Source organism: Stegodyphus dumicola, chromosome 7 (genome assembly GCF_044657685.1).
Source record: "Stegodyphus dumicola isolate Sdum_Otavi_A_Nest chromosome 7, ASM4465768v1".
Taxonomy (NCBI): Eukaryota; Metazoa; Arthropoda; class Arachnida; order Araneae; family Eresidae; genus Stegodyphus; species Stegodyphus dumicola.
The window spans coordinates 94,698,556-94,704,555 of NC_140774.1; the positions used below are offsets into that span (position 1 = coordinate 94,698,556).

The 6,000-nt window shown below is 29.4% G+C and overlaps 1 pseudogene across 2 annotated transcripts in view; it reads left to right on the forward strand.

Annotated features, from left to right (window-relative positions):
* The window catches only part of LOC118194925 (methionine-R-sulfoxide reductase B1-A-like), a 33,341-nt pseudogene extending 31,614 nt beyond the window's left edge, over nt 1-1,727 (forward strand). For both annotated transcript variants that reach the window (XR_015042163.1, XR_015042162.1), the window contains one exon: nt 1,485-1,727. The product of XR_015042163.1 is annotated as a methionine-R-sulfoxide reductase B1-A-like, transcript variant X2 (transcript). The remainder of the gene's footprint in view (nt 1-1,484) is intronic.
* Nucleotides 1,728-6,000: the final 4,273 nt, after the last annotated feature.

Consider the following 6,000-nt stretch of genomic DNA (forward strand, 5'->3'; position numbering starts at 1 on the left):
TCACGCTCTAACACTCGATGCATTTAATGTTGGCTTATCTCAGCTGAATCCTCTTTTTTTGGGGGGTAGCCTTCCTTTATAAGCCAAATCTTGTTGCTGTGTTAAACAAAAATTGCCATCTTTTTTTGCTCATATATTTTTTTTATGCACTGCAGTTTCTTTATCAGCATCTCTTGCTCAAATGCTATATAACTTGAAAACTGTTACTATCAACAGAGATTTTTCTGTTCTGTAATTTCTAAATGATTTACAAAATTTCCATTCTCCTGTTCTGTTACAGAATTACTTGGAGTCTCCAAGATTTCAATTTGTAAATCGTTTTCTCTGCTGTCTATAGAATGAAGTTTAACAATGAAATTGTTTTTCTACTGTTTTTAGAATGAATTTTTCCATCCTTAAGTTTTTTTTTTTTTTTTTTTTTTTTTTTTTTTTTTTTTTTTTTCAGATTTTAATTCTTGAAAAATTTGAAACAATTTTCCTCATTGTAGTTTAACATGCATTGATAAGCTAATGTATGTCATTAAAATTTCATGTGAAAGAGTCTCATCACAGGAAAGTTGAAATTTAAAGTACTTTTAAGTTTAGGAATAGTTATTAGAGTCTATTAATTATTCCTTAACATAAAATCCCTAATCACTAAGAATTTTGTTGGGGATGATTTTGGGCACCACTATTTGTTACATTTTATTAATTTACCTTAATAAAATATATACAGCAACAGAATAGCTGGATTTTATTATGTTATTTCATTTTTAGGTATCCATAAAATGTAGTTTAGTTTTCCACTAAAAATTGCATGAAACTGTGTTCATAGAAAATGTTAATGATAGGCATCAGATGTCTAGTATTCATATGTCAGAGTTTGTTTTGAAGAGTTATACTTCTTTTTAAAAATTGTATTCTGATTATTTAGTTGTAACTGGAAGTTGTTAATAAGTATTGATCATGTGTACTTTTCTGAAGTACATTTATTACCTTTTACTCTTCTACTTGAATATAAAATTCAGCACACTTTTGAAAAATAGTAGATGATTTTTTTTTTTTTTTTTTTTGCATTACTTTTACCCATTTTCCTATTATTATTTACATTATATAACTTTACAGCGAGTTCATATGTAGTATTTTTATATCTGCTGCTGGGTTCTCAACAAATGATATAATAATAACTGGATTAAATAAAATCTTCCCACCTACCCCAGAATAAGTAAGTTCAGGAAGGGAATTCATCAAAAAAGAGATTAAACACAATCTTACTTTTTAAAATTATTTTTTGATATAAAATTGAACAGTATTGTTTTTATTTCTCAATTTTTTTTTTGTGTGTGTCTGTGTTGCATTTTTTTTTTTTTTTATTAAAATGATCTTTTTTGTCGTCTTTTAAATAATGTTTGCATTATTGTATTTTATTATTACCATAATAATTTTTTATGTTTAAAATTTTAAAATTTTTAGAGTTAATTTTAATTGATGTTTATTTTTTGCAGTTATATAGTGAAAATGTAATTAAATATGGGAAGCTCATATGGAAAGCTGAAAGTATTCCCTTTATTAAAACTATATATTAAGTATTATTAAAATTGAATCTTATGTCTTGAATGTATATATATTCTTCTACAGGATGATGTCATTTAAAGTAAATATGCAAACTTTATTTGACTGATGTTTGGTGGAAGAAAATATATTGTTATCTCAAAGATTATATGCTATTAAAAATAATTATTTTTTTACCTAATTGTATCTTTATTTCTGTCTTTTTGGAGGGTGGCTGGAAGAAAGTTTTTACATTGAGTTGTGTGATGATTTTTAAAATTAAACAACACATTGTTCATTTTCTCTTTCAAAATCTCAAAAAGTTGAGAAACCGAAAATCATTATCAAGGCTCTTGAAAACTATTGATTATCTTTAAAAAATACTTAAAATCTTTCTGTGGTTTAAGATTTTTAAAAAAAATATATCATCTTGAGAAGAAAACACTGTTACTCTCTTCTGGAAGTTATTAAATCTTTTCTTTACTGTTATTTAGCCATGTGAACAATGGAAGGTAAATAATTCTTTTTCATGTGTTGATTGCGAAGGAGTAAAATATACATTTTGAGTGTTATTGCTATAGTCATAGTCATTAATTTATGTTCTCAGAATCATTTACCATTCATTCATCTGATGGAAATCTCTGTTGGAAACTTAAAATTTATGTTGACTGCCATGAAAATGAAGTGAAAATTCTTACAGTTGTGTAACACATAATCCTTTGCATGTTTGTCTAACATACAGTTAATTTTTTTAATATGCTAGAAGTGGTGTTTCCTGTAAGCTGCATAACTTGCTTGGTTGTGTTGTGACTTTTGTCAACTCACACAGCTGCTTTTTTACATGTACCTGTGCTCAAAATATTAATTGGGTATTTAAAAGACTTATCATTAAAACTCTTGCGTTAAGCAACAAAATCAGCAATATTGTGAGCAGACTAGCAAGTGAAGGCATAGACTTATGTCAAGTAACATAAAAGAAAATTAAACTATTCTTACTAACCCATTGGGTACAGTTTTTTTTAATTATGTTTGGAATGGATTTAATTTGTTGATGTGCAGAATAGTATATAAAGGCAGCAGATTTTGTGTGAGAATTCATTTATTTGAGTGATATGATATGCATATGATATGCATAGTAATTAGAATTGTAAATCAAATTTATCAATTGTAACCAAATTTGTAATCAAATCAATTGTAAATCAAAGCTTTGGTTTCTTCGTTTGAAACATTAAGATGCATAACGCAATACATACTTTATTTAATCAGAGGTTACAAGTACCTACCTTTGGTTCCTATTTTTTACAAAGCCCTCCTTTTCAATTATTTGTCTGGCATATCTATTTGTCTCTTTTAGTATAATATTCTAAAAGTCTTCATTCAGGACTTCTTTCAAAACACCTAAAGCCTTAGGATTATCATCTAGTCTACACAGATACATATAATTGATCCCGGATATTGTGCAAAATCATTTGATATCAGCAAGATCGAGTTTTCCTTCCATATCCGTTCGTTGGGCAATTATTCATTAGAACATTCACTATAACTGCTCGATTAAGCTTCTTTAAAATTTTGGTAATATTTCACTATCATCGTCACTTTCTAGTTCGCTATTGTCTTCGAAATTTTCATTTTGTAATTCACTATAGTCATCATTATAATCGTATTTCTCAAAGTTTCCTCTTTCATTAAAATTTTCATAAGATATATTACTTTTATTTATTATATTAAGATGTATTATTTTGGAGCAATTTATTATTACAAGATTCATTGAAGCACTGGAAAAAACATTCTCATACAACTGTTACATATCACTCTTGCTGTGAACAAGAATGTACATGTTTAATTTTGTCTGAGTTTGAATGACAAATTAGACTCATCATTTGTAACTTAACTTGTGGGAAAACAAGAGCATGACAAAACTCGATCGTCAAATGCAGCCAAGAGCTAATAGCATCGTTAAACTGCTGTAATAATTCTTAAATGAAATATGGTTTTAGGACTGTATTTAATTATATTTATTATTAATTGCATTACAATCATATTATTTATTCAAAATTATGTGTATTAGGACTGAGTTTAGTGTATTATTACAAATAGGAATGATTTTACCTGATCAAGGTACCAATTAATATTGTACCAAAGCAACAATGTGAATGTAAATAATTTGACCATATTTTGAACCAAATGATTACTAGAGCTGATTGTTCTTGAGGTGCCACTGGATATCATAGAATCTTTTGCTGGCAGATAAATCATCTTTATTTAATATTAATAGGTTATATTATTCTGAACAAACAATATTATTCTGCATTATCTTTTGATGTCATCTAGTTGACTGCATACGGAGTGCTGCAGTCTTTTATTTTGTGTAACTGACAACAGGAAAACATATGAAATGTGTAAAAAAATGATTAGTACAAATAGCTTTTTAAAGAATTAAAGGGAATATAAAAGAAATGTGATTCATGAAATTCCCAGTTGCATTATTAGTTTAGCATAAGGTGGTTTGGGAAAAACTAAATTTGTTGTTTAATGCTAAGACATCATGAACTAGTCAGTTGTAGATATTCTTCAATGATAATTCATAATATTGCCATGATTCATTCATCAACATGGGATTGCTATCTCAAACTATATCAAATCAATATCTACATCATGTATATCAAAAATGCATTACCTAACAAATGTAGTGAAAAGAATGTTGCACATTTCCTGCATTCTTGAATTTGTGAGAATTGTTTATTCTTTTCTGAAACTGTTCTATTGATTCATGATCTTTCATATTCTATGGAAAATGAAACAAAATAGTTTTGTACTATAAATTTCACTAATGAAGTATACATCGCAAACCTTCTAATGTGTTTAAATGCTTTCACCTTGGAAAGATAGTCTTCTTTATTTGTTTTATTTCAAGATTCGATATTTTGTTTGTTATATTTTGAAATAAACTAGTGTTCTATAGGTATTTATATTATTTTGTTATTACAAGAGTTGTCAATTTTTGTATTGAAGATTTCGAACTGGACTTAAGCATTAAAAAGTATTCCTATAAAGTAGCATTTACCTTTGGTGTAAGTAAAAAAAAAGGGGGGGTGAAATTCTGAGTAATATTTTTATATTTTCTGTATAAATATATGACGAGGAAGTAATATTTAATTGCACCTTAGCACCATTCTGGTACTTCTCAGTTTTTGAGATAAGTCGTAATTTTAGCTGAACACGTCAAAGCCCGAAATAAAATGGGTCCAGCTTTTCTTTTATCTAACTGAGCCACAAATTAAGTAGAAAATCCTTTGTTCACTCGAGAATTTTATTTTAATATGAAGTAAGCCTTTAAAATCTATTTTAACTTCTGAATCCGTGCCTACCTTTTCCTCAGACACAAATATTCGGCAGAGTTTGAGACTTAAGAAAAGAAAAAAGAAAAGCCCAACTCACATGTCAATGGCTTATTCTCCAAGAAGTGCACTGAATTAATGAAAGTGGGTAAATACGTGTCCAACACTAGTGGCTTCCCACAGAAAGACAGACTTTTGGAATGATGTAACCACATATGAGGGACTCCCACCAGCGGCCGAGCGGTAAAGTCGCTGAACACTGGTAGTTCGGTCCGAGGTTTGAATCCCGTGAACGGGCTGGCTGCATGGGCGTTTTCGTGGTTTTCCCCATGTGTAATGTGTATACGAACCAGTTTCCCTTAGAAAGTCCTCCACGAAGGCACTCCTCCTCTTAGGCAGATAGCCCTCGAGGCTTTGCCATAATCACACTCACACACACACACACACACACACACACATATGAGGAACGAAAATTGTCATTTGTCTGTACATTTGTTCTCAGCTAACTCTTTGGTTTGGAGGAAAATTTTTACCCTGTGACATTTTGCTTGAGAACTAGATTGGCAGGAGTGATGCTCAGAAAGCATTTGACTGTGTTATCTTTCTTTTCATACCTACATATCCTCCATTAAAATTTTCTCTATACTTTGTTACTGTTTTCAGCATTTTATCTATTCTCACTGGTGACACTTTAAGCATTTTATCTTTTTGCAGTGGGGGCCTGAAAAGGAATGGTCTTCTTTTCTTTTACCCCTGAAATAGTACAAACTATTGTATACTCGAGTTTACATTTAGTCAAAACCCGGCTATGCTGTTTCTTGGTTGTTGAGTGAAATTGTACAATACTTGAGTGTGCTTGTAATTTCAGCCGGAGCCGCAAAGAAAATTATGTCCAGTATTTTATTATTTAACACTATTTATCATTAATTTAATAATTTATAATTTATCTCAAAATTAGGGATAACACCAACCTGATTTTGGCTTAAGCAGAATTCTTTTTTAATTAATGGATTTGGTTCAAAATCTTCAAAATAAAGCTGCTGTTTTGCCTAATTTTTAATTTCATATTGGTATGTTTTCCGTGGAATTTTTATTTATCTCTTCGCATTTTATTGGATTTTATTAATTTTAA